General features: G+C 42.2%; 1 long non-coding RNA gene across 1 annotated transcript in view; it reads left to right on the forward strand.

Annotated features, from left to right (window-relative positions):
• The first annotated feature begins 11,935 nt into the window (after window positions 1-11,935).
• Window positions 11,936-27,477, forward strand: part of LOC118933292 (uncharacterized) — a 33,102-nt gene continuing 17,560 nt past the window's right edge. Inside the window, exons 1-2 of the long non-coding RNA XR_008994367.1 lie at window positions 11,936-12,176; window positions 23,574-23,693. This is a non-coding gene — a long non-coding RNA (uncharacterized LOC118933292). The remainder of the gene's footprint in view (window positions 12,177-23,573; window positions 23,694-27,477) is intronic.

Genomic DNA, 27,477 nt, shown 5'->3' on the forward strand with positions numbered 1-27,477 from the left:
CCAAATGCATGAGTAAGAAATAAATGAAAAAAAAAAAAAGACTAGGCTTATTTGACAACCAAACAGAACCTCCAGAAAGGAAAATTAGATTGAATAAAAATAAAAAATTATTGCATTTTAAAGGGTGCATTCACAATCTTGTCCTTTAGAGAAAAACAATGCCAGTCCCTGCTGTAGAGGCACATGCACAGGAGACCCTTGGGCAGCTGGAGGGGTCAGCCTGAGGTTGAAGATGCAGGAAGATGCCCAATAGGCAGGGCTGACCACTGTAGAGTGGAGGGCGCCCCTGGACAGAAGCTTGGCCCTCACAGTATAAAGGAGGCTGGTTTTCAATGAAGCTGGAAATATACCTTGAATGACCCCTAGAGGAAGGTTGGAATCCAGAGGCCTTGTCTTCTTAACGTTTATGTACGGGCTGTGGGAAGTACATCTTAGCTGTCCTGGAGCTTCAAGAGTTTAATGCATGAGTGTGGGGAGGTCTGGGGCAGAAAGATATTATTGGTCCATACATGTAATTACTAAGCAATTGTGGGTGGTGGTCTGCAAATAGAACAAATTAGGAAGGAAAGGGAGAAAGGGGGTTTCTTTGCCTGAATCGTGCATCTCAGTTCCATATCCTCAGGTGCTCTCTGATTGTCACAGGTAGATCAAGGCTGGGTGCTTTTTTATGGCCACTGACTCTGCGCAGGTGGGCCTCAAAACTCTATTTCTGAATACCAGTGCTGACGTGATTACCCTGGGGCTAGTGAGAGGGCAAGGAGGCTGGCAAGAAGCCCTGAGATGCCCCCTGGGTGGTATAACCTGCAGGAAGCCAATAATGGAGGTGATCTGGGGACAGCCAAACAAAAGGCTCTCTATGCCGCAGGGTTTTCCACTGAAGATGGACACAACGCCTGGCCTGTCCAAGGATCCCTTAGTGTTTGTGTTCATCCCTCCCCTGTCCTTCAGAATGGGTCAACAAGGACAGAATCGAAAAACAAGGAACTTGGCTGTGAGCAACCATTTTCTGAGCCTCTGTTATATGCCAGGTGCTTTACACATCAATCTGACAGAGTAAATATTAGCTTCCCTATTCTGTAGATGAGGAAACGGAGGCCCAGATAGAAGCATTAAGAACTGTGTTCAGGGCCACAGAGTGAGTTCGCAGTGAACCCTGGTCTCACTCTAATAGGTAGGCCTCATTCCCACACTTAGCTCTTTCTTCCCTACCAACCAGGGACAGCCAAGAGCCACACAGAGGAGGTAACCCTGCTTCTCTGGGAAGAACAGAAGGGAAAACAGAAACTTAAGTCCTGCTTCCCTGTCTCCCCTCATGCCTTTGTCTGACGCCCAGGGTCACTCTGCTAAGGGGAGTACTTGGCCTCCAAACGTCGTTAGTGACCTATCATGGCTCTTTTTGGCTGACATGTCACCTCCATCCTTAGTGTAACAAATGGATGAAATGAGAAGAAAAAAAAGTTCTGTTATCTGGAAATTGTTATGGCGATAAGCGGTCACATGCTGGGAGTGGAGAGTGCAGACAGTCCGCTGAGATTTTCTGCTGGGATAGGTGAACTAGGTGGTTAGCCGTGGGGAAAGCCAGGAGCACCTAACCCTGACGCTGAAGGGGTCGATCACCAGCACAGAATGGGAGGAGCGTTTTGTGGGAGGAACTGAGAGTCCATCAACATGAAAACTCTTAGGTAAGGCGGCTAGTGTGTGGGGACAGACTTACAGGCTTCCTGGTTATCTTGAAAGCTAGGCCTCAGTCTCACCTTCTACTGGAGACACCAAAACCACAATGAGAATTCTAGTGAAGGGGAGAGGGAAGGGAGAGGGAGAACACTGTGATAGTTAATTTTATGCATCAGCTTGACTGGGCCAGAGACTCCTGGGTATCTGGTTAAATATTATTCCGGGTGTGTCTGTGAGGGTGTTTCTAAATGATATAAACACTTGAATTGATAAACTGAGTAGGGTAGATTGCCCTCCCCCTTGTGGGTGGGCCTCATCCAACCCGCTGGAGGCCTGAATAGAACAAAAAGATGGAGTAGAGGAGGATTCATGCTCTCTCTGACTGACCGTCTTGGAGCTGGGACACTGGACTCCTGCCTTCAGACTAGGATTCCCACTAGAAGTGTATCCTTGGCTCTCCTGTGTTGCCAGCTCACCAACTGTAGATAATGGAACTTCTCAACTGCCATAATTGTGTGAGCCAGTTCCTTATAATAAATCTCTTTTTATGCATATTACGTGTGTGTGTGTGTACATACGTATATATATGTATATATAACCATACACAATATCAACTTAAAAATGGAATGAAGAGTTGAACCTTAAGACCGTAACCATAAAACTCCTAGAAGAAAACATAGTGGGTAAGCTTCTTGACACTGGTCTTGGGTTTGACACCAAAAACAAAGGCAACAAAGGCAAAAATAATCAAGTGGGACTCCAGCAAGCCAAAAAACTGCAGCGCAGCAAAGGAACCATCAATAAAATGAAAAGGCGACCTATAGAATGGGGGAAAAATATTTGCAAATCATATATCTGATAAATGTTAATATCCAAAAAACCCCCCACCAGATACAAGAGAAAGTGCTCCACATTACTAATCATCAGGGAAATGCAAATCAAAACCACAGTGAGATATCACCTCACACCACTTGTTAGGATGGCTGTCATTAAAAAAGTAAGAAAGAAAGTGCAGCAAGGATGTAGAGAAAAGGAAACCCTCATGGACTGTTGGTGGGTATGAAAATTGGTGCAGCCACTATGGAAACAGAATGGAGATTCCTCAAAAAATTAAAAACAGAAGTACTGTAAAATCCAGCAATCCCACTTCTGGGTATATACACCAAGTAAACAAAAACGCTCTTTCAAAGAGATATCTGCACACTCATGTCTATTGCTGTATTATTTACAATAGCCAAGACATGGAAACCACCTAAGTGTTCATCTACGGATGAATGGATAAAGACAGTGTTGTATATATCAATGGATCAGTCAGTCATGAAAAAGAAGGAAATCATGCCAGTTATAATAGAACATAACTATGGAATCTGAAAAAACTGACCTCCCAGACATGAGGACAGGTTGGTGGTTGTCTGAGTTGGGGGATGAGAGGTGGGGGTTAAATGGGTGAAGGTGGTTCAAAGGTACGAGCTTCCAGTTACAAGTTCTGGGGTTGTAATGCATTACATGGTGACTGTAGTTAACAATACTATATTGGATATTTGAAAGTTGCTAAGAGAGTAAATCTTAAAAGTTCTCATCATGAGAAAAAAAAAATTTGTTAACTGTGTGGTGATCAATGTTAACTAAACTTATTGCAAGAATTTATAATTTAATGTATATAATGTATAATAACTTATTATGTAAATTATATACATATACATATGTCAAATCACTATGGTCTGTATCTTAAACTAATACCATGTTACATCAATTACATCTATATTATACCACACACACACACACACACACACACACACACACAGTTGTGCATAGAGACAGCCCTGGGAAAGACCAGGAAGAAGCAACTCTTGGCTCTGCAAGTTGAAGCCTGGTAATTTAATGGCGAATGCTGGAAGTAAGGGACACAGGTCCAGCTTCATGAGTATGCAGCCTGTGCTGTAGGCTCTGCCCTCCAGAGCATCTGCTCTTGGCTTCGTGCCCTGCTGTTGCAGTCTTGAAGTCATTAATAAGGTTTGAACCTGGGGCCTCACCTTTTCATGTTGGAAATTGCATGACCAGCTCTGAATGGACAGGCATGGTTGTGTTCCTTGGAAAATGTTAGTGATTGGGGTGTGACAGTGATGACTGTTGCAACATAAAAGCCCAGACAGTGTTCCCCAAATTCCCCCAAGTTTCCGCCACCCATGACTAAGGAGGGACTCAGATTTCTGCTTAAACAGTTACACTAAGGAAAGGGAGAAAGTGCTGATTACATTAAATGGAAGCGGCTTGCCTCATTCTGGGCCCTCAGGCTAAGTTTCATGACCTTTTGTAACAAAGACCCTTCCTCTCCAGGGAGAGAACACGCACCTACAGTGGATGATCTCCCCAAGGCACCAGTCCGTGAGTCAAGGGGCTGCCCTCAGGGCTCCAGGGCTGGGCTTGGCCAAACTGCGCATGTCAGTGCCAGAAGCTTGCAACTGCTCACGGCTTCCTTGGGGGACGATTTCCAGCACATTGTAGCCAGTATCCTAAGCATATTTCACTTTTTGTAAACCTGTCCCCCCTTTCTCTAACAAGTCCAACACTCTCCAAATGACAAAACTTTCCAACTTGCAGTTGCTTTTCAGGTGATTGGTAAAAGCCAGTAGTGGGTAAAGCCTGGGAAATGACACCCTTTGACAGCCACCTTGCTGCCTTAATTTAGGCAACTACTGCTTCTGCAATTCCCCGTGGCCTGCAACATAGAAGGTTTTAGTCAACAGACTGTCTTCTCCCCACTCACAACACACACATGCACATACACATGTGCATTAGCAACTTCAGTATTCCTCCCTCTTCTTAAAAGAGCCCCACATTTCTTTGGGAGATTTTCCTTCCCTATTCCATGTGGTCTGCTTGGGATCAGTGACACCGCGGTGCATTGTCATCCCAAAGATAGTGCCACAAAGGGTTTGTCCATTACTTCAGGTTTCCGGGACGCCCAGAACTGCTTTCCTTCCCATCCTTCTGAATATTCAGTGCTATTTTTTAGCCTGTGAGCTATCCAGGGCCTAATATCAAACTTCTCTTTTGCTTACATTTTTCAGGGTCAATTTATGATGTTTCTGAACAAAGACACCCGTTGATATGGGAGGGAATACCAGTCTGGACAGCCTGGACCTTCTCTACCCAGTTTCCTTAAAAGGGATATCACAATCACTTCCCTCAACGGTGTACTGGAATTCCCTTAGGATGGAAAATAGATGACATAAGATATTAAAAGCTTGCTGCAGTTAATAACACCTAATTTGTACAATAGGAATTCAGGTCATATAAGCAGCAAAACATCTTAATTTGCTATGTGATTTCTCAGATATTTGGTACCATTAAGGTGGCTAGTAGAATACATGGAAGAGTTTTCAGCCTGAGTTTGTAAAGCAAAAAGAGAGTATCCAGGCCTCCTGGTGACTGCCAGCTCCAGCAGAGTGGGTGGTAGGAATTACTATTACTGCAAGCAGGGTGCATAGCCCGTTCAGAGGATTGTTAGTGACTCCATGCTAAGAGGAAAGGATGGGGAGCATAGAAGCTCACAATCAAATGGCATATGATTTTTTTGACTTGGAGACAATTCTGTGATCTATTATTATTAATAGGTAGGAAAAAAATGAAAATGGCATTTATTAAATGTATAAGTAGTACAAAATATGTTAATGTGATTAATAGGAAGCCCAGAGCAAAATTTAAAATGATCTGGACTGAGTTGGTATTCCTTTGAAAGAAAGGGTCTAAGGAAATTAATCATTCATTATTTAGGGAATAAGGAAGATAGCATATTATAATAGAAAGGGTAGGGACTTTGGAGCCAGATGGGCTTGCATGCAAGCCCAGCCGTACTACTATCATGACTACCACCAGCACCACTACCACGATGGTGGATCCTGGCCAGTGGCATTGGTTAGGAATGCTTTTGGGCTGCAAGCAACAGAAACATCATATAAAAGTTCCTAAACCACAAATGGATGTTTTGTTACCTCTCCTAACAAGAGGTCTGGTGGTTCCAATGTATGTCTAATACTTCAGAGACCATGCATGTTAGGGTTTATCTCTGGGCTCTCTATTCTGTGATTGTTGCCTTACCTTACCTCTGTGACCAGAAGTAGCAATCAGTGTTCAGAACACAGATCTGATATTTGAAGGACAGAGTCCTTTTTGCCCATCTTGGGGCTCCCATAGGTTGTGTGCAAGCTTCTCTGGGGCTGGGGGTGGGGGTTAGTTAGCTACTATAGTGCTAAGAGCTGAAATTGAATGAAATTTACCATAGTTTACCTTTCCCTGTTTTCATCTAGATGTTGCAAGCCTTCAGTAGACTGCAGAGTAACAAAATAGTTGCATTAGATAGATTCTTTGAGGGCAATTTTTATTTAGGTGAGGAGTCATGTTTCTGGTATTTCCTATTCCACAGTTTTCCTAGAATCTCCTAGGTTGGTGCTTTTAACATAATTGTCATAAAGAGGATTTGTATGTCAATTTTTCCCATAGGGATTTATTCTGTCTTCTAGATCACTGTGTATTAGTGCTTTGGAAACTGGAGAGTGATGAATTCTAAAAACAACACTTACAGTGACATGACAGTGTGTGCTCAATAGACATGAATGTTACTATGAAGTGCAATTGTGATTATACTCAGAATTCCCACCTTTGGCCACAGTCTCAATGATTTTATAAGTTTCCCCACACCAGCATTATAACTATTTGTCCTTATGTAGCAGACATTGTGAAATAGAACAAAAAGAGTCACACAGAATTTAGTTTGAGATTGGAGAGGCTGTATAGGAAAAAGAAAAATGCCCTTAAGATTTTGAGAAAATTAAGACCACCTCCTTTCTCATCCTTCCTCACAAGTTTCCCACCTATTGGGGCAGGTTGGAGTTCAAGAAATAAATCATGCATTGATGTGGACTGAGGAGTGTCTGAAAAAGTCTTTGCAGAAGTTTGGGGGAATGGTCCTTTTGGCTGTCATAATAATTTCTCCCCTTTTGAAGTATTGTTTCGCCATCCTGCATGTTAGGGAGCCTAGACGCAACAGGAAAATGTTCCTACATCCCTTCAAAATAGACTTTCAACTTGTGACAAAAGGAACAAAATGTCTTCCTTTCCTCTCCCACTTCAAAGTCTTCTATCTCAAGAACAAGAGCCTGATATCTTTGCTTTTCCTAACTCCCCTACTCTGACATTTTTTTGCAAACTCCTGGAGTTCTCTTCTGCAATTATCCCATGTGAAGTTATTTATCTCACTTAATAGTCAATTTGGTTTATTCAGGAAGAATGCTCCCCTGAGCTCTGTTGGTAATCTATTCCAGTGCTGAGTTACTACTGCAATCTCTAAAATACCTTAATTTTTCATGCAGTTGCAGTCACCTCTCCCTCTGCTTAAAACCCTTCCATGTCTTCCCATTGCTCTTGAGCTAAAGTCCGAAGTCCTTAATATGGCCTCGGAGGCCCTGCGTGATTCTGTCTTTCCAGCCTCATTTTGGGCCTTTGTACACTACCCCTGCTCGGCCCTTTCACTCTCAGGCCTTTAGTCTATTTCCTCCTCCTGGAACTACCTCATCTTCTATTCCTAAGTATTTCCTGTTCTTTTTTGCTCTTATCCCTGTTAATTACCAACAATGGTGATTGCTACATCCTGTAGTAGAAGTGTGTTTAGTTTTGTAAGAAACTGCCAAAATGTCTTTCAAAGTGACCATACCATTTTGCATTCCTACCAGCAATGAATGAGAGTTCCTGTTGATCTACATCCTCCAAGCCAGCATTTGGCGTGTTCATCAGTGTTGCAACAGACCTCTCAGCTCACAGCTATGACCCTATGGAGGATCCCTAACAGCTCACAGCTATGACCATATGGGAAATCCCTAACAACCAGCTGATGGGTGAGGCAAAGACCTGAGCTTGATCCAAGGAGGTGGAGGCTGTGATGTGCAAGCCCAAGTCACAGTCCCACCAGGGGAGTTAACCTGCTCATCAGGAGGAAGCACGGCTCCTGTTACGCAGTGGGGGCAGGGAGAACAATTTGTCACCCAAGTGACTCACTGGGGTGCCTCTTGATACTCCCTGTCCAGTGGCAAATGAGTGCAGCAGCCATAGTCTGATAAAGGCAGGATGACCAGGGGTGAGAGTCCTTGGGAATGACAATATAGGTGATGCCACTGAGTAAGGCAAGACCCAGAAGTACTCGACAAGACGGAGACTCCAATCTACATGGTTGAAGGAGGAGGAGACGATGAGCATCAGTCCTGACCTGAAACCAGCAGCAGTGCCCGGGGCTCACCCTCCTTTTCCAAGTTCCCCTCACAGGAATCTCCACTTGCACCTCAGTCCACCCTGGAATCCTAGAGCAGATGCTTCCAGAACTTAGAGTAGTGGATCCAAGTGGGATATAGAGCATCCTAGTGTATGCTGTGAGGCACTGCCTAGATCCCCTATCAGCCCTGAAGGGCTTTAGTCCTCCACCTGCGGGGGTCGCTGTGTGCTCATAACCTCAGCTGTCAGCCCTTTGCAACATTTACTTTGGCCAAAGAGATTTGCCTCCCCCAAGGCCACATGCCTCTTTTCTGCTGCAGCCCACATCCAAAGACGGAAGGATAGTGTCATTGAAGAACACTGGTTTCTTAGCAATTGTTGTGTCCTCAAAACACAGGAAATATTTGCACATGATAGTTTATTAATACATTTCTGTTTATTTGAACTGGAAGCTAGTAAGGAATGAATGTCTGAAGCCTTTAAGGTTAATACTAAAGCAAGGCGCCAGCTAGCGGGACAGGGAGGCCTCCAGGCTTGCAGCTGGCCTTGGGGCAGGGACAGGTTGAGGCTAATAAGCCCAACGCTCTCTACCAACAGCCTTCAAATCAATTCCCCTCTCCTCTCTCAAACCTTACAGCTCTTGTTGCATATGCTATAAAATGAATGACCTATTCTCATTTTATTTGCTCACTCATGTTTCATTTGTGATCATCTTTTTCCGTAAAAGCATATAAGCTCTTTCAGTGTAAAGGCCAGTGTTTAAACATCTCTATTTTTCTACAGCAACTGGCATGGTACTAAGAATTTAGAAGGTGCACATTTGCCAGTCAGCTGACCTGTAACCCAGCTAATGGGTACAGTTTATACCCCCCAGTTCCAGGTATGGTGGCAAAGTGGTTTTCACTTTAACTTGCTGGGTATCTATCATGTGGAGGAACACTGAGGGAGAAATGTGCCACAGCTGAAAGGGAAAAAACCAGCACTATTAATCCCAAAGTTGTCATACTTCTCTTAGTCTCTCTCAGTCTCCCTGTTTGAATTTCCTCACAAGGAGTTCAACATTTCTTTGTTCCCTTTCTAGATGTGGAATTAGTCACCATTAATGTTTTTGTTTGTTTGGTTTATTTAGCAGAACTATCTCCCATGTTCCTAGAATCATGAGATCTTGGCAGAACACACTCAATTTTGGAAAAAAAAAAAAGGAAGGGTTTCCTTTTCTATTTGCTTCCCAGGCTTTTGAAATTGATTCCATGCATACTATTTGGTTGTTGTTTTTAAAATCCCTGGTTTCTGCAAATAGGGATAAGACTCAGGGAATTTTTAAGGCAGAAATCTGGCGTTCCCTGTGTTTTCTGGTTGTAAGCTTTTCATTTATAGTCCATTAAAAATTTATATCACCAACTGTGGCCTGACAGTGTGACAATTATACTTTCTTCAGTTTGCTCCATGTTTTAAGGCCATTTTCTGCTCATGTAAGATATAATAGAATGAATGAGGTGTGCCTTTGCCCAAATCTCCAGGCTTGTCAGCTAGGGAAATAATTTTTATCAGTGATTAAGTGAAATAAACCAATTTAACGAGGAAGCAACTAGCATCTACATTTCTCTAAATACCTCAAATGAAAAACAAATACTCTGGACTTTAAAAGATAAAAATCTTTGTTTATCTTCATTTTTTTTTTTTGCTGTGTACCTCTGAGAAGACGGGCCTTAGTCATAAATTTAATTTTACTATATAGTAGGAACTTGGGGATAAAAAATTTCTGGATTCAAGTCACACTTCTGCTAGATACTCTTTGCTTGTTCTCTTATTGGCTCAATTTGTTATTTGTAAAACCAAAACAAAAAAGATGACATTAAAAGGTTGTGAAAATTGAGTAAAACCTTAAATCATCTGGCACAGAGCCCGGGCGCAGAGCGGGAACTAGGGAAATGTCAGGTGCTTATTTCCTATCCTTCTTTTTAGGGATGCTATGAAGAAGGAATCAGTAATGGTGATGATAGGATGACATCGGCCTTAGTCTGCTTGGGCTGCCATAACAAAATACCACAGACTGAGTGGTTCAAACAACAAACATTTATTTCTCACAGTTCTGGAGGCAGGGAAGGCCAGTCAGTTGCCGGCAAAGGCCCTCTTCCTGGCTTATTCTGTATCCTCCTATGGTCTCTCTTCCTCTTATTATAGGACACTAATCCCATCATGGGGGCCCCATCCTCTCAACCCCATCTAAACATAAGTGCCTCCCAAAGGCCCTGCCTCTAAACACCATCCCAGTGGGGGGAGATGGCAGCAAGCCACAGTGGCTAGCTCTGCAGCTGCCCACCAGCAGGTGGGATAGAGATGGGTTCCTGGCAACAATAGTCCCCTCCTTCCTTCCACAGATATTCACATTTCAATCAGATTTTAACTGTAGAAAAATGATAAGAAAAGGGGAAAGTGAAAAAACTAGCTGTGATATAACATAGGTATTAGATAGGGTCCCAGCAGCTGGAAGTTCACAATGTGAGATGAGACCTAAGTAATTAAGCAGTGAAGAAGAAAGATGTATGAATTAGGGATGGAATGCTGGTGGCAGAAAAGTCAAGGCAACTGTAATTCTAAGTTCACTGTTAAAAGTAGAGTGGTGTGGTTGAAAGTCCACAGAATTGGAAAGAAAAGAGATGCTATCTCAGCCTGCCATGTAGTAGACTTACGCGACTGCTAAGATTCTCTGTGAAATGAGGTTAACGCTGCTCTACAGGGTTGTTCAGGGGACTGAATGAGATGGAGCATGTGGTACAACTTAGGATTTTTGGTTGCAGGCAACAGAATCCAGTTTGGGCCATGTTAGGCTGAGAAATAACTTACTGGAGAATGGATAGCCAAGAGAATCTCCATCAGGCCTAGAGACTTTATACAGTCAGAGATGCTTAAGACTGGAAAGAGGATCTGGTCTGGGGGCTGCAGGACTGGCCCCTCTCTCAGTGCTGGGACACTGGAAGCTACTGCTAGAATCCCTTGTGACCACTGCCACCATCCTCACCAGAATGGAATCTGCCTGGTACCTGCTCTTTTATGTCATCAGCTTCCAACGCACAGTCTGAAGCAAGATGTTCTGACGGCAGCACTAAGTCAGGCCAGGCCCTCGCTGCAGAGAAGCCTAGGAAGGAATGACCCGTGTCTATAGGGAGGAATTCTCCAACCATAAAGGATGTTAAAAAAAGCTAGGAGACAGGAAAACCTCCAACAAATTGACTACATATGTGTATGTCTTAGGTTTATGTTTATTTGAGAGCAAGGTCTTCCATTTGTCAGTGAGGAGGGCACAGCAGGAGGATGAAGGGGCCCTGGTCACGGCTGTGGGCTGGGGAAACCACTAAATGTGGGGCAGTGTTTCTGGAGCGCACTGATAGGGGAAGTTGAGTTTGACTCTAGTTGATGGGATTCGTTAACCTCAATGTTTATCTCTGGTGAGAGTCTGGTGAGCTAGCTTTTCAGGGCAAGCAGAGGCAGCCTTCCGATTAAGTCCATTAAATAATTCAGCTTGTTTTTTTATCATCAGCCTAGACCCTCCTCCCATTCTTTTTGTGAACATTGCAGTATAATTCATAAATGGTGCATTGGTATGTCAGTCTTGTCATACAAAAATACTCACTTAGAATCCAGGCCCTTCCCCTGTAACAAGCAGCTGGTCAAAAACTATTCTCCAGGAAAAGAAAGAGAAACACCTGACATCTACCTGTGGTGCCTGCTTGCAGGAAAAGCAAATCAACTTTTCTTCTCATTCATTTTGCTGCGTATGAAGAGGTTTCACAAGCTGGCCTGCCTTTGCAGTGAGCAGAGAAAAAAGCATAATTCCCGTGGGCATAACCGAGTGAGTTTTCCTTTTTCTCTTATAGTTGCTGACTGAAGCAACTGATGGCTTTTGGTTCCTACTTAACCTCATTTTTTCCCTCTACCAGCCCTCTGAACTTCCCCGTGCCCTGTTTGAAAATTCAGGAGTCAGCATAATTCTGCTTGTGGATCTGGAGCCAAAGTAAAGTTTGTGTGGTGAGTGTTGCCACTGTACCCTCAGATCTGGGCTCTGTCTTGGCACCAAGCTGGCATTTGACATGTGTCTCGAACAAATGACAAAGAGGCAGTGTGACCCAACACTGCAATTCCCAGATGCCAGGCTCTCCCAGAGGACAGTGAACCGGGTCACTGTTCCTGAGCTGGACACTTGGAGGAAAGCTTGGATTTCTTTGGAGCCCTAGCAGGTGGGTAATGGCCGAAGCAGGGGAAGGGGATAGAGGGGAGGAAGCTTTACCGGCCGCTGTGAGTAAGGCAGCGTCTCGTGGGTACAGGATAAGCCCCCAAGCCTCTCCGTCAGGCAGACCCAGACAGGCTGACTGGCATCACCGGCTCCTGTCCTGCCAGGCCCCCCACGGACCGCATCTCTCTTCCCTGATTTCCTTGACCCGTACGCTGCCACCATGCTCTTTCAAACAAGGTTTCAGCTGCTAACATTAAAAAATGTGCAAGCAGGTAACTGATTCGCGCTTTCCTGGGGTAACTGTGCCGGGTGAGGGGCCCCTCTTGCTGGATTTCCTTTATGAAGAATGGTGAGAATCCTCTCCCAAGCTCTAAAGCTGCTCCTCTGCTCTTCTACATTCTTAGAAGTGCAAAGGGACAGGAAGTCTCTTTATAGTCGTCCTGTGCTCTCTGTGCTCCAAGGGAGCTGAGAAAGCACATGCTGTTGCTCGCAGACCCTTGGGACAGGGTTCTGTTAGACTATTTTTAAACCAGGGCAATAACATCTGTGAACATATCAGTAGCTGCCATGCTGTGGCTGACAGCAGATTCATGGAAACAACACGAGGGCTTCCTAAGAAATGCTGCTAAGACTGTTTTCACATTTGAAGGAGAAGATGGGCCAGGAAAATACTAAATGTAGGTTTAGAGGCCCCTCGTCAAATACTCTTGAGAATGACTGGCTTGGTGTGCTAGTTCGTTAATTTTGGTGTGTATCAGACTCACCAGGCTGGCTTGACAAGACACAGACTGCTCACTGGGCCTCATCCCCGGAGTTTCCTATTCATTAGGTCTGGGTTGGGGTCTAAGAATGTGCATTTCTAACAAGTTCCCATTGGACCAGCTGATACCTTTGGTTGGAGGACCACACTTGGAGAACCAACAGCCTAGTGCATTGTTCCTTCAACCTGCTGTTGGCTACAGAGTGTAACAGGAAGATCCTGGGGCTTGGAACCAGAGAGGCATGAGTTCAAAGCTTGTTCCTATTCCTGATTGCCTGTATGACCTTGAGCAAGCAACTTAACCTTGCTGGAAATCAATTCTCCCATTTGTGTTAGTACACCAGCCTCGGAGGGAATTTATGTAAAGCCCTATGCACAGTGCTTGGCAAATGGTAGGTGTTTGAGAAATACTGATCTGCCTCACCGATCACTCCTTTTCCCTTCTGCCTTATTTATACCACTTGAAAAGTCATAATATGCGGGAATGCTAGGCTAGATGGATGCTTCCAAATCCTGACTATGCATTAGAACCCCTGGGGAAAGATTAAAATTATACATGCTCCTGTTTCACTCTTCACTACCTGAATCAGAACTGGTGGGATGAGCCCACACAACTAGAGACCCTCAGAGCTCCATGGGGGATTCTGAGGTATAGCCTTGCCATCTGGCTAGTGTTGTCTCACCCCAGGATTGCCACCCACCTGCTTGATGACGTCTCCTCATGGTGTTCCTAGCTCCGTCCTGACGGGGGCCTTTGCACAAATCCCTCTGCCTCTTGACTCTTTCCTTGTCTTCTGGCTGCTGAAATCCCATCCTACGCTCTCTTCAGATGGCAGCTCAGTGACCGTCTCCTCAGGGAAGCTTTGATCATCTGGTAAGGGGTGACTATCAGAAGCTTTCATAGACATGTGTACAGCTCCTGCTCCATTTACACTGGATTCCTGTCAGTACCTCTGCTCAACTCCAAAGCTTCAGAAGGATGAAGTGCACGTCTACTTTTTTCCTTACACCTGTGTAGGTGTGTTTCTTGAATTGTGCTCCCCTAGTATTTTGAACTGCCTTCTTAAATGTGCGCAGTGTTCTTCATTCTGAGTCCTGCGTCATCGAGAAAGAACCAGAACTCCCTTGCCTATGTGCTCTAAAGTTGCCCAGGCTCTACCAGTCATACTAGCCTGTGTGAGACTGATTGAGAAGTGACTATGTGAAGAAGCAGGTTCCCTGAGGGATCCATCTCTTGGTCAGGATGTGGTGATGGCATCAAACTTTTAGAGGACAGTAGCGATGAAGGTTCTGGCACCTGATGTCCAGCAACATTGGGACAGTCTGTTGTGTTGATGCTTTTCTTGGAGTTGGCATGTGGTTTCGTTGGGAATTGTTCATGGGTCAGTGGCCTCTGAACCAGATTCTCTGTCCCTCCTGCAGATTTTGGGAGATAGCTGATACGCATTAATTGTTCTTCTGATGAAACTGGCTAGAATGGGGTCGTCACTAAGAACCCTGGCAGTTACAGGCTATCCCTGTTGCCAAGTATAGTGCGAAGCATATAGCAGGAGCTCTGTAATAGTTGTGGGATGGAATAATTTAGTAAGTCTTTACTCTGGGTAGGCACTATGCATAGAAGTTATGGGGATTTATTCTCACAGATTTATTAATCTCGTCTACTCTGGTGGACTGTATAATCCCTTAAGATATTTACTGTCTCTCTTTGGGGAGGATTACATTTGTCTGCTTTACTGATACAGGCTTAGCCATATCTTGCCTTGGCCAGTGAAATCTGAGAAGTGATGTGTATCCCTTCTGAACAGAACTTGAAGAGCCTGCATATGATCTGCTGTGTCCTTTTCTTTTTCCTCTCTGCTAAGAGTCAGGCAATATTCAAAATGGGGGGGCTGCTCTGTTAGTTAGGGTCCTGGAAGAACTGCAACATAGAGCAAGATGAAGCTGACCTGCAATGAACATATAGTGTGATGGAGCTGCAAATCTTTGAGTTGTCCTGTTACTTGTTTCCATGGCATAATTTAATCTGTCCTAATGGATATACTCATTTATAGATGAAGACACTAAAGACAAATGGTAATTGAGATAGGATTTGAAACCAGGCATTTTTGCCTCAGAGCCCATTGTCTCTTAAGTATATGCTAACCTGGTTTAATCAAGAATGCAAAAGAAAAAATTATCACCAATCATGTATATAATTATAAATGAGAAATTAGAAATAACCCACATTCTGAAGATATTTAAAGCATTATTAAACAGCATCTTACAAGACAATGTGCAAATGTACTTGGAGACTTGGATGAAAGGATAATTTTCTAAGTAACAAAATTAACCTCAGAAGATACAAAGACAGGAAACAGAACAACAGCTGCAAAAGAAATTGAAAAGATTATTAAAGATCCATCCACCCACCTTCATGACTCCTACACCTGCTTCCCCCTTGCTGAAAATGTCAGGCCTGGATTGCTACATGGGTGAATTCTTTAAAATTTTTAAGTAACAGATAATTCCAGGGCTATTTAAACTGTTCCAGAGCATTGAGAAATATACAAAGCTTCAAAATTATTTTTAGAAATCCAAAGTAACATTGTACCAACATTTTACAAAAGTAGCACTAAAAGGGAAACCTAGCATCCAGTCTCACTGGAGAATAAAGATGACAAATCCTAAATTAAGTATTAAAAATACATAATTTAGCAAAACTTTAAAATACAGCAAGTGAAATTCCTTTTTGAAAACTAAGGATGGCTCAGTCCTTGACGTATGTTATGATAAATGCCCTATGCTAATACAGATCAAAGAAAAAGTGTATACTCAATCAATGGCCAAAGCCATTTAATTGAGTTCAATATTAGTTCTGATTTAAAAACACAGACAAATATAAACACACAGGAAAACGATAATAAAAATAGATGGACACTATCTTCACCAAACAATAATAAAAAGTATTTAAAACCTGAGTCAGCATTAGGCTTAGGGTGAAAACAGTAGAAACTTTAAAAGACAAGGGTTCCCACTCTCACTATTTGGAGACATTTTTTGTTACAAATATAGTCTATTACAGTTAGATAAAAATATGAATTAGAGATTGAATATAGCAAGAAAACTAAGAAAATAAATTGAAAAACTCTTAAAACAATGAAAACTCTTAAAACTCTTAAAAGTTCTCAAAAATGTATATTTTTACAAAAGTAATAAGGACACACACACACACGGAACATCTATTTCTTCCTAAAATGAAATGAGGGACCAAATTTATCTTCCTAACTGATGAAATGTATGAAACAACAATTTTTGAAACAATGAACATCAGGCAGTGAAAGACAAGGATTCCTGAAAGACAGAAAACAAGTAGTATAAATCCTATGATTGCTCCAACTTTCTGCTTTTAGAGAGTTTCCAGGCTGTAGTAGAGAGTGGGGGATCCAGGCAGAGCTCAGCTGAATGTCTGGTTGAGGAGACTGTTTTTGGAAAGAGATAATTCAGGGAAAAGGAGAAATCTATAATTAAAACCTTCAAAAAGTCAAGAGAAGTTACTGTATCAAGACCAACATCCTAGTGAAGGAGCAGTAAAGACAAGAAGGAATTCTTAGGGACTTAAAATAGAAGAAAAGGAAAATGAAGTTCGGAAGATACAGTTGGAGAAATCTTGAATATAGAACAAAAAGACAAAAAAAAAAACCTGAAAAGTAGAGAGAAATAATGGCACCTCCCATTGGGAAGAAATCAATGGAATTTCCATGGGATACAATTCATTTGCATTTCAATGGCAAGAAATATAGAAGATCAATTTATTAGATATAAGAATTCCAGAAATAGAAACCAGAAAAACTGAGAGGAGGGAGATTAAAATAATACAAGTAAACATCTTACAGTAGAACAATTTGAGTTTTCTGATAAAATCTACTATGGACCCAGTAGATAAAAGAAAAAACACTAATACCAATGTGCTTCATCATGAAATATCCATAATCTGGGAGTAAAGGGAAAAATCCAAAAAGTTTCCAGGAGGAAAATGAAATCATTCCCAGAGGAAGGAGACAAGAAAGAGTATTTGTCTTTTCAGGATGAAAAAGGGAAGCAAACAAGACAATGAGGAAACATATTCACAATTCAAAGGAAATTGTTATTATGTGTGTGGAGGGGGAGTTGAGTTCTATACCCAGCCAAACTATTAAAACAGGGCTAAGAGTACAATAAGGATGTATTTCAAGACTGGCAATGTCTTAAAAAATTTATTCCTTGTGAATTGTTTTTCAAATGATACTGTAGGATGTGCATCTCAAAAACAAGTGACTGAACAAAGAAAAAGAAAAACATAGGATTAGAAATATTGAGCTGGAAGAGAAAGTCCCAGGACTACAGTGGAGCAAATAATTCTCAGCAGAAGAGGAGGAAGGATGGCCCAAGTGAAATTTCTTTAGGAAAAAATTGAATTGGTAGATTTTCTGAGGGAAATGACCACTTATAATAGAGTTCAGTGGGGTTTGCAATTCTATAGGAGGGCTTGGTAGGAATTATCATCAGTATATTTATCTACTCCTATGTATTAGAAAAGTCTTGCTCTAAATTCTTTTTTCTTTTTAAGTCAGATTAGTTATCAATTCTTATTATACTTTTCTAATGTTGAAGGAATATTTTCCAAATGGTAAAATTATGACTCTGATACAAATATAAAGTGAACACATATGAAAGTTTTTATTTTAGCCATCAGTTAATGAAACCAGTAAAATGTTACAACAGATTGAAAGGAGAATCTATAGAACAGACAGGTAAATAGACAATAAGTGACACTGCAGTGAATTTCCTAATAAATGCAAAACTGGCAGCTCCTATTGGGAGAAATCAATGGAATTTCCATGGGACATAATTCATTTACATTTCAATGGCAAGATTCATTTGCATTACTATCAGATTTCTATAATTTTTACAGTTGTAAAGTGGCTCAAAGGCAATTAAAGGCACAGATCCTATAGAATCAGATAACGCTGAAAGCTCCACTAGATAGTGTGTAATATTCCATTGAAAAAACTTCCAGTAATTCTTTTGTCCATTTCAGAGTTTTCTACATTTTTTTCTAACACACCAGTTAAATTTAAAACTGTTTTTATTTAAAAGAACAACAGAGGAAAATATGTGTTAGTAACCTTATTAAAATGATTAAAAAAACTGGGCATTTGACCAGATTTGAGCTAGTGAATCTTATAGCAGTGTATTCAAAGTTCAGGAAGAGTTCTAAGAGGGACAAATTTTTGAGATATATTCCTAAGCCTTTATGACAAGAAGCCTTCTGCAATGAATCCTTATTGCATATTCTAAAAGTATTTGCTCATACCTGAAGATCATGTATTTCAGTTTGTATTGACACCCATCTTTTCCAGAGCAGCCAAATGGTAATAAGAGGAGGGAGAAGATGGTTGCCAAAAAGTTCTGGGAGCAGAGACTAGTTCTTATCCACAGATAACTGTGTGTGAGACACAAAACCCAAGTACAGTGCTTAATACATTTAAGATGGGTATGTAGCCAAACATTTGACTTTCACCATGGAATCTGCTTCTTCCGTCACTCTTTGCCTTTCATCTGGACTTCAGGATCTGTCCTTGGAGACAAAGAAGAACACAGAGTTGATGTATGGGGAGAATGCCTCTTAAAAAGCATCACTCTTTTTGAGTAATGATGATCAAGAATGAGGGAAATTGCTGTGAGACTTGGAGGAGGAGTTATTGCCACTCACATTCCAGTAATGATCAAAACTGATAGCAATTTGAGACTAAATAGGCTATTGGGGGTAATGTGGGGGGGGGGTGACCACAGCTATGCAAAACTTAATTTAACAATATTCTTATTTGTAGAGTGCTATTTCAACAATAGAGAATGCCCTTCATTCCAGAAAATAGAAAATGCCTGTTTCCTATATTACTCCCATGAGAGGTTTCTCTTCAAGGAACCAACCTAGAAGATGTTCTACCCTTATACATGCAGAGTCCTTTTACATTTCTACTAGTCCTCTCTCCTAAAGACAGTTTAGATTTATGAATCAAGTTAAACAAAGACATATGGTAAAGTCCTTTCTTTACCTAGCTTATTGGGGAGGGGTGTGTATGTGTATAAGGATCTGGAGGTCAAGGGAAGGGACTGAACTTGTGTGAAGATCTCACCATGCATCACGCCCATTGTTACGTATCTTATCCTGTGAGATCGGGATTTTTATCCCAATTTAAAAATGAGGGCACCGAGGCAGCTAGTCATCTGATTCAAGGTTCTGGCTGCAAGCTCACTCTTTTTGCTATGCCAAACTGCCTTGCTAGGTGTGTGGTGGTTGGACCTGTGCAAGTCTGGTTCCCAGCTATGAATCCTTTTGGAACTCTTCTCCTTGTTCCAAGTTTTGTTTTCTGTGTTGTACATCCTAATCCTCTAGCTAATCACCTTCTGAATCCCTCTTTGTCCCCACTCCCACCCTCCCCTTTTATATTGTTCTGTTTACGATATTCTACTCAGGCCCTGCTCTTGGTATAGCTTTGAACCTCCTCAAAGGTCTTCTCTGTCCTCTGACTTGTGGCTCTTAGCATCGACTCTACCTTTCATTTGGCATTTGCGTTGTGCTTTCTATTATGTGTTACCTCTCCTACAGTTCAGGTCTTAGTTGGATCCTGAACTAGACTGTAGGACCCTAAGGGCACGGATGTTGTCTTCAGCCTCTTTTAAGGCCTCTACTTCAAGTATAGGACTTTGCAGAGAGTAGGAGCAAAATAAACACTTGCTGTTACAGTCAGGAATGAAACTGTTTGCAATCATATCCTTATCTCATTCTCTCCACTGTTAATATGGAAATAACTATTTGTTTCATCAGAATTCCTATAAGAGGGCTAACTTCTGGTAAATAAAAGTTTTCCAAGACATGAATGAGTAATGGAGGCTTAATTTATTCCAATATTCCCAAGAACAACTTCTTTGCTTTTCCACAGGGGGCTGCCTTTTTACTGTTAGGGAAGTATGTAGGGATCTCTGGGCAGGCTACATGGGAAGGTATTTTATTCAGAGGTGTGTGTACTCCCCTTGTCGAGGAGGCAGCAAGGACCATCTTGCTCAGTCCTGTCACAGCTAACGCCACCACCCTTTCTGTGCCTCTCTGGCCCTTCCCCTCAGTTTCCTGATCCCACTTGGTTCTTCCTACCTACAGTGCTTGCTTCTCTCTGTCCATGCAACATGAAGCCATGTGGGGCTGGCGTGGTCCCTGCACCCTTGCTACCCCTTTCCAGAGTATTCCAAGAAGAGGAGACTCACAGTTTATCTTGACTTTTCCTCTACATGCCTCCAATAATGACTGGCTTGGCTCAGTCACTTCCTAGGTATTTTCCCACAACAGATACCTTTTGGGTAACTGTAAAACCCAGATCAGCCTTTGTTAACCAAGACGATCCACTTCATTAACTTTCATTATGTTCCCGTCATTTCCAATAAATTTCTTTCCAAAATACGACTTACAAGAGACATAACCGCCATCAATTAAGTTTTTTTTCATCTATTAAGTTCCAGGAATTGGATTTCCTCATAAGAGTCATTGCCCAACTTCAGGTCTAAACGATTTAAGACAAAGCTTTTCAATCTGACATGGGTTTTAAGAGAATAGGTCCCAGTTTTCTCTGCAAATAATCTGAGATACATGCTCCACACAGCTTTTTTTGCTCCTACAGAAAGGGAAAATTAGTGATTGAATCTCAGGGCCCTTTTCTCTGGGCTCCACTCCCATACCCCCACCCCCTCAGCAGCAGCTTTTTAAATTAGGCAGTCATTTGCATTTTACAGTCTCAAACCATTCATAGAAATATCCCATTTTGCCTTCTAAAAGCCAAGTAATAATGTAAGAATACTTTGGTAGTGAAATGATATTCAGAGCTCTGATTTAAATAAGGGGGAGGGAAAGCTGTTATTTTCAGATCCATCCTTGGGGGGTGGAGTGGGGAGTGCATCTTTAGGAAATTATGGAAGAGAATTGTCCCATTTAGAAATCATTCAAATTTCTTTCTGACATGTCAAGCTTAATATCAATGGTCCATTTTCCTTTTTCTTTGTGCCGCCCTCAGAATTCTTCCTAAGAAGCTAACTTTAATCTGTTTTGTTTCAAGGCTGTATTAGATTAACCTCTTTTTCTTTCCTTTGGGGATGACTGATGAGCAAGCAGAAATTAAATTTGAAAGATATACTTCTCTGTACAGTGGATTTTCTCAAGCCCACTAGAACTTCCTGGCAGTATGAATGGGATCTCCTGTAAAGCCTTTATTTTGTGCTGTGTTGTGGTGGTCAGGAAGACAGAATTGTTTTGGGCCACACCTTCAATAAAAATACCGGGTGTTATAAATTTGCTCTTCTGTCCCTGCAGGGTGAGATTTCAATGTTCTTGAAGTCTAGAGTCTTGGAAAGAAGACAAAAAACATCCAAAGTCCTGAGGACAAAGGAATTTGACAGGAAACACTTCCAATACTTGTAGAATTCAGGACTAGAAGGGTCCAACTATTAGGTAGACATGAACAGCCAGGGAAGGGCGAGACAAGGTTCAAGGAAAAAACTGCCCAAACTCTGCCCGGGTATGGGGTTGCATATAAGACAATAAAGACTTTGCAGGGAGATAACTTCTTTGGCGATTGGAACCAAGCTAAGCTGGTCCCAACCTGATCCCAACGTGGTTCCATTGAACAAGACTAAGAACCGCTCAAAACACACTTCATCATAATCTCATTAAAATAAAATTGCAGTTTTGCTCCCTACCATGGACTTTTCTGTGTGTATTTTTGGGAAAGACAAGCCACAAGAGGAATGGGTGTATAACTAGAGCTGTCAATCAAATGATCTCACCCTGTTAATCAAAATGTGCCTCCTGGCTAGGTCACAAAAAGTAGATTCTTCCTTAAAAGTTTGGGGCCCTTTTCAACTTGACTCTGGCCCTCTCCTCCCTCCCTTGGAGTGAGTTCAAATAAAACTTTTGCTCTGCTTCGCTATCGTGTCTCTATCTTTCAATTATTTGTTGCCGTGGAGACAGGAACCCTGGAGAACAAACTCAACCTGTAGCACAGGTGTATAATTTAAGTCATTCATGCTAAAGATCAGAAAAAGGAGATGTGAAACTAGTTAGTGGTGAAGCCTGGCAGTATATTCAGGTCTGGTGACATTTCACTGTGCACACTTCCTGTAATGCACCCTCCTCTGAGTGCAGGCACTAGAACGTATGATTCAGTTTCCTTCAGCCTGTTCAAAACTTTAATCAATTATTCCCCCTACAGGATGTTCCCTCAAGGGTCCCCCAATACCATAGTACATTGCTCTCTGACCTCCATTTTTTAAAAATTTTCTTTCGCTTTGGTTGCTTTAACTTACTAAAAGCACTGATATGTTATTCAGGCAAAGGTCTGAATAAAGAGCAAGGTAGTAGATTTCAAGGTCATGATAAAGATGATGCTGTTGATAATGGTAGCATGTGCATCCCCATTGTTCTTTCTTGCATGCGAAGCTCTTTTGATTTCATTTTCTCAGCCTATCATCACAACCCTGGGAGGTAAGTTGGGTTGATACTATTTTTCCCATCTTATATGGAACCAAGGCTTGGATAAGGTAACTGAGGTGCCTAAGGACCCCACTCCAAGGAAGGAGAGGGAACGAGGGCTCAGAGATGCATTTTAGGACTCTGAGCCCAGGACTGTTCCGCTTCTCTGGAATGCAGCCTGATCAGAGGGTGAGTCAAAAGGTACCTCACTGCCTGGTAGGACAGGGTGATTAAACTATCAGACAGGTTCTGGATAAACCTAAGGGAAAAACAAATAGTAACAGGTCAATAAAACTTGGGAAGAGTTCTGTAAAGGAGATTATGTAATCTCTGTCTTAATAGAGGGTTTACCTGAAGCAGCAGGTTCCTTAGTTATTCCCTGAAGCCTTTCAAAGTGTGTTTCCACAAGACAATTTGGCAATATGAATCAAAAACATTAACGACATGACTAACAGTAATCCTGGGCAATTTACTCAGTGTCTTCAACGTCAGTTTCTTCATCTGTAAATAATAGGGCTTGAGGGAGAATTAAATGAATAATGTAAGAACCCCGGCACAGAGAGTACGTTCAGTAAATATGGCCAGTGTTTAATGAAGTAAAATTTCTATGTGTATGAGGAAATAAGCACAAAGATTTAGCAGTAAAGATGTTCTTAGCTGTGTTTTTATATAAATAACAATGAAAAGTTGAGAACAACCTAATGTCTAGCAATAGGGGATTGGTAGAACAGGGCCTCCTGTTACATCTAGGTACTTGACTATTAGACAATCATTTAAAAGGTTATAAAATATGTCATTATATGATAAGATGTTTGTGATTCATTGTATTTTAAAGAGCAAGTTAAAATATTGAGGACAGTGTTTCTTTTGTTAAAGTGTGTGTATATATATATAATACATATATATATATGAGGTAAAATAGATAAAAATCTGCATGGGTTTACATTACTATGTTAACAATGATTGGGTAGAGATTTTTCTTATTTTTTTATCTGTTTTAAATTTTTAAACCTTTTTTTTCCAACAATGAACATGACACTCATGTGAAAAAAAATATATATATATTTTAAATTCCAGGTTTTCTTGCCTCCCCTTCTCTTCCTCAGTTTATCCGATCTGTGGTGCAGGGCACTAGAAAGAGATGGCATTCACTAAACCCACAGGAAATAAGTGCTTTCCGTGTACTCACTCCAGGCCAGGTGCTGTCCCGGGCACTGGACTTAGAGGTAAATAGGACGGACAAAGCTGCCCTCAAAGAGCTTCTCTTTGAGAGGAAGACCCCCAGATAAACACATAAGGAATGGGAGTAGAAGGTCATCTAGGCGGGGTGTTCCTGGGGAGGGACCCCTCCCAGCCACAAGGGCTCCTGCTCCTCCGAACACGTTGCTGTCTGACGTATCACGTCCTTTATTTGGATAAAAGCTGTTTATCTCTTATTAAAGTGCATGATTTCCTTTGGGATCACATACTGTGTCAATATTGGTAACTTATACCTGACTATGAGTCATTTGCTGAGAGCAGATCATCGGACCTTGAAGGGTAAAGGGGAGGAAGGGAAAGTACACTGAGGAAAGTACACAACGGGATGAAGGCATCAGATTTCAGAACCTTGCCACCTTCGCAAAAGTAGGGACGAGAGGCGGGGGTGGGGCAGGCTGGGGCCTGGGTGTGCAGGAGACCCCGCAGCAGGAGGCACTGCAGTGGAGAACGGACATGTGAGTGGGTCAAACTTCCTGCACTTATTTTAAGTTTCCATGGGCTGATCTTGGCCCCAGCAGCTTTCCCATAGATCCGAAGAAAGATGTCACCTTTCCTTCTCCCACTGCTTCCCTTCTGTTGTTCAGAAGTGAGGTCCTCTTTTAAGTGTTGTTTAAATGTTATCTATGCCATTAAGGCTGGATTCTCAGGATTCCCTGACACCACTTTATTAGATGACATTTCTTTGATTAATTTTTACATTGTGTTGTAGTTATAAACGTAGGCATTCCACTTCTCTAATAAAAATAGGTGATCACGAAGGACAGGGTTTATGTTTATGGATCTTATATGCTTCAACAACAACTTTAAGCAGATACATAAACAGTTACTGTTCATGCTGGTACAGTTTGGGGTTCCTATCAAGTGCTTGATAAGCATTTATTGAATGAGCAAATAAATGTAAAAGTTGCTACATGTGGTGCCACTCAGCCATCCACCCTGTGATTTCACTCAAGAGCAAGTTACCAAGGCAACAGCCAGACTGGCTCCCCTCCCGTTGCTGTGCTCCATCCCCACCCTCACCTCTGGGCCACAACACTGGGCAAGAGGGGAAGCCTGGGTCCAAAAGTCTTTGAGCTCGGGGGCTGGTGGTTAACCAAGTGGTGGGAAAGACCATCTAGCTGCCAGTCTCAGGGCTCCATGGGGCCATACCGCCTGTGTGATGATTTTGTACAGATCAAAGGGGTCTTTGATATCTTTGAGGGAAGGGGAGAGTCAGGAGAAAATAGATTATGCTTGTATGGCAAGAAATTTCAAATACCAGTGAGGCGTTTAATGAATGAGCTGAATTTCATACGTTTCAGTTGCATGCCTGTGAGGAGTGTTTTTCTCCCCTACCCAGACACAGTTGTCTTTAAAAGCTCTTGAACTCCAGCAAGCAGAGAGGCTTGAGCTTCTGGTTTGTATATTTATAGACCATTAGAGACCTGAGTGCAATCACAATAATTCCTGGAGCGTATATCCTCACCTCCCATAACCTAAATAAACTTCGCCCAGCAGCGTGGGTTTTCTAATTCCTTCCGTGCCCTGGCCATATCCGCAGCCCTTCATTGCTTTCCTAGCAACTTGACAGCAGGGGGAGCGGGATGGGGAGGCTATAAAAGAAACAATACTAAGGGAAGTGAATTACAGCAAAGCTATGTGGCTGGCAGGATTGGCATAGCGAGACGATGGAGGGGCTTGATCTCACATGGACTATTTTTGTATTTCTCATTGTAATGCCTGTTAGTTCTCATAACGGCACTGGAGGGACAGAGTTGAGCATTGGTAACTTCCAGCTTTTTGAAAGATAGTTCAAAGAAGAACAAAGAGCGAAGAGTGACTTTTTCCTAAATCATGAGCTTCGACCAAACTTCTTTTTAGATACTTTGCATTTTTATTGTTATTTTTTATTTCCAGTAGTCCAGTGGTATGGGCACCAGGCAACATTCGCAGAGGAAGTGCAGTTTATGATGTTGTAAAAGGTCCAGTGATAATATATGGTATTGTGGAGGCTTCCAGTCCTACTCACTGCAATTTCCTTCTTCTACTTGAAGCCATATTTTATTTCTTTGTTAAGGTCCTTTGTTGTTGTCTTTTAGTTGCCCATCAAGAATGAATAAATTATAGAACACACACTTATGGAGGATCACACAACATTTTTCAACAGTTATGCAAAAATAATTTCCTTTAATCATTCAACATGGATTGCACATGAACTGTGTTCCAGGCACTGATCTAAGCCTTTGGAATACTGAACAAACAGATGAAAACTCTTGCTTACATTCTAGTTGGGGTAGAAACGATGCTAAACACTGTAAATTAAGAAAACTACACTATATGTTAGAGGGTGACAACTGCTGTAGGTGAAATAAAGTAGAGGTAAGGGGAGGGAAAATGGAGCATAGGATTTTAATTTTAAAATGGTGTTTTCAGGGTGAACCACACTGAGAAGATGACATCGGACCAAAGTGAAATGAGGGACAGAGTCATTTTGAAACCCGTGCAAAGGCATTCAGACAGAGGAGGCCGACTCTTGCTAAGGCCCTTGGCTGGGGCAGTGCGGCTGATGTGTCTGCAGAGCTTGAGCAGCTGTCTGGGACTCTGGCTGCAGCTCAGAATGCACTAGGAAAGGAGTAGGGGGCAGTGGGGGGCTCCAGTGAGACGCTGGGGCAGGGCTGCGGGGAAGAGGAAAGGCTTTGACTTCCAGGCAAATGGGAATGTTTAGAGGACTCAGGCGGAGAAGGGACATGTGTCTTTTGTTTTAGAAAAATACTAAAGAGGATGGGAAGGCCATCTAGGAGTGTACCAGAGTAATCCAGGCCAGCACTGCTGCCGCTCAGACCCGGATGGTGACCGTGGGAGGGGTAAGCAGTCAATTCTTGATGTATTATGGAAGTGTTGCTAATAGGTTCCTGGTGGGTTGGATGTGGAATTAAAAATAAAATCTCAATATGATATGCATATGTAGGTTTGCTTGGTTATACTGAAGTATGGTGGATAGAGTACATACCAAACTGTTAATAATCGTTACTTGGAGGGCAGGGAAGGATGGGAGGGGAGGAGAGTTTTGGCTTTATAGGTATAAGTTTCAATGTTTGGCCTTTGCAAATTGCACTGCTGCTGTTTGCCATTCAAAAGCAAAAATCAATAGCTTATTGGTACAGAGGTTATCCTGGATGTTCCTGCGTCTTGCCCTCACCTGTATTTAAATATCGGTGCAGCTCACTGAGCGACTATCTCTGGCCGTTCCCCAATCCCAAAAGCAAGGCTTTGGGAGTCCAGGATGGTTTCTCCATTTGCCAGACTGCTTGGCACTGCAGGGAATGATGTGTACCCTTTGGCCCCACATATATTAAATACAAATAAAGAGAAAATATACCCTCTTTTTTCCACATTTTTGCTGCCTCTGATGGCACTGGGTGGCTCTACAGGAATGCCTCTAGCTTAATGCCTGTTGCTACACAGTTGTTCGGTAATATCTTGGTGTTATTAGCACAGAAAGAAGAGTGAACCCCGATGCACCCCAGCCTTGAAGCCAACATTTCCTTCCCTTGAAATGTCTTTCTTACTTTTTCTTTTCTCTCTCTTCTTAGCTCTTGCAGGGTCTGAAGCAGAGAGGACAGTCAGGGGAGACAGTGTGGCTTAGTCCTGTGGCCGCCCTCCACAAGCATTCCCGCTTGGCTCACAGAATTACTTATCATTGTGAGAGGAAGGCATGGCTGCTAAGGGGCCAGGAGTTATGTAGCCTCTGTTCATCCCATTCCTGAGGGT

Source organism: Manis pentadactyla, chromosome 16, assembly GCF_030020395.1.
Source record: "Manis pentadactyla isolate mManPen7 chromosome 16, mManPen7.hap1, whole genome shotgun sequence".
Lineage (NCBI taxonomy): Eukaryota > Metazoa > Chordata > Mammalia > Pholidota > Manidae > Manis > Manis pentadactyla.